Raw genomic sequence first — 2,438 nt, forward strand, 5'->3', positions numbered from 1 at the left:
TGCAGAGAAAATGTTAATTTTTAAGACTGTTTGCGTTGGAAAGACAACTCTGAGGAAATAAATGAGAACTTGACTAATTTAGAGCACCGCAGCTTCTGGCAGAAATAACTGCAGCCTGTCGCGTAAAGAACGACAGACACATGGTCGTCATTCATTATAATGAAAACTGGGGAGAATTACTTTCTCTCCAACTTTAATAACCATCCAAAACCCGTTTCATCGTTTGTTTGAAACCAAAACTTCCCCCTGGTGATGTCTGAAACTTTCTTTTGCACACGAAAAGAAAAACAGCATAATTATTTAATGGAGAGGTTTTCCAGCGCTGCCTGTCTTATCAGTAAAACAGGGAGGGATCCACGTCTGCCAGTCTCTCAAAGGCAGGACGGTGGATGCATGTTAAGTCAGAGCGCCGCTGTCGTCATAAATTCTTATGTAAAGCTGCACCGAAGCAGGAGAGAGGAGATGCAGGACATTTGTCAGCCAACCTGTGACTGCTGCATGGATAAAGATGACACCTGCCATAAATTGTGACAGAGAGGTCACCTGAACAAACAGGCTGTTCCAGGACTCGTAAAGCCGGAGCAAAGTCACAAAAACCATAAAGAGGAGGAGAAATCAGCCTCTGGGTCCTCAGTCAGGACAAACACCAATATCACGGTTTATGTTAGTCTGCCGACGGTTTCCAGAGGAAGAGCGTCCACGACACTTTCTATAAAACTGTTCCATTAACTCAGGACAAAGACTGTTGCTGTGGCGTGAGGGCAGCAGCACATTTACAGGCTTTTAAAGGCTGTTTAGGGTTTAACCAGCAGTACATAAACACGGATAAATGGCTGGATGAGTCAAATACAACAGTAATAATCATATATAATACACTGGAGACATTATAACTGTTGGCCAATACTGAATAAACACAAATGCTGTTAGATCAACGTATTGTACTGTGCTTCAGTTCACGCTAAACAGCTTAAACAGGCTGCAGGAAGTCCAGAGTCTTTAGTGGGATAACTGGGAATCAGTGGGCGTCACGGGGACGATGCAACACAGCCTCCCTGTTTCCTCAAACATCAGCCCCGTTAAGGTGATTTACAACAGGTCGAGGGCCTGAACCTGCAGGACAGAGCAGCTTCGCTTCAAATGAACTGGTTTCTGTCCAAACACTGTTTCTCTGAGCTGCCTGAGCAGGCAGGCAGCAAACAGCCACACAGCACAGCCATGATTTTATAATCCATCTGTGCAGTATAATCACCTGTAACTTAGTGCAGGCACTATCCATTACCACACACATGGAAAACACCAGAACGCGTCATCTGTGAGGAACTTTAACGAGTCTGTCGGGCTCCCACACTTGACTGACTCATAATGAATCTCAAACAAAGCTCTCGTTTGTTTTTGTTTGTTAGCTTTTACAAACAATGTTCCTGCGCAGAAGATTTAATTTTACAGTCGGAGAGCTTCGTTTCCACCGTCGAGGAGGAATCTTTCCTTCTCTCTCATTTCCCCGAGCGTGAGCTCAGACACTGACCTGTACCAACACTCTCACGGTGTGTAATGAACTGCTCGCTTTAATTAACTGGGAGCACAGACTTCATTGACGAGAGACGACTAATGACTTTTTGCTTCCTGCACTGGGTCCTGCTGAGACTCAGAGTCATCTACACCTTAATATGAGTTTGTGTGTGTAACTTAAGTATTAAAGAGGAAGGAAGATCGTTAAAGAAACGCTTTGCATGTTTCAGACATGTGTCTCTCTGTGCTCCTGACGTTCTCTGGAGAACTTATCTGCTTTATGAAGCACCTGATCAACAGGTTAGGTATCAGTGTTTCAAATAAAATGGAGAGGGAGCTGGACTAAACAGAGAGGACTGGATTAAAACACGCCACCTCATCCCACCAGGAGCCAAACAGCAACAAATCCATAATCCTCTGACATGAAGGCAGCACTCAGCATTCGCTGAAGACAAATTGGGGTTAAAGGCCAAACCTCTGAAGGTGGAGGCGATGGCAGAAATATACAGCCCAAACTGAAAGACCAGCCTTGTTTCTGCATCCGAGCTCCCAGCGTGCACTGACTCAAGGCTGAGCTGCAGGAGGGCGAGCCAGGATTTCTCATCTTGTTTGGCAATCAGGTGTGCACGGACAGGTATGCAGACAGAGGAGCCAGAGGTCTGCTCACCAACCGAAATGAAATTAATCATGCTGAACACCGGCTGTGGGGTGTTCGTACTGCGAGATGGAAAAATGAGCTCTAACCTTGAAACTGACAGGAAGGGGGGTACCGAAGCTATTAAAAATGTATGCTCTGACTTGTAGTGATTTTCCTACATACACCATGTCAGATAAACTCATGGATGCCGCTTCATGTTTCAGCTTTCAGTCCGAAGGTGTGTTAAACAATGAGGCGAGGAGATGAGATGTAGGTCTGGGCCCCGACTGCG

Source organism: Mastacembelus armatus, chromosome 19 (genome assembly GCF_900324485.2).
Source record: "Mastacembelus armatus chromosome 19, fMasArm1.2, whole genome shotgun sequence".
In the NCBI taxonomy this organism is placed as follows: domain Eukaryota; kingdom Metazoa; phylum Chordata; class Actinopteri; order Synbranchiformes; family Mastacembelidae; genus Mastacembelus; species Mastacembelus armatus.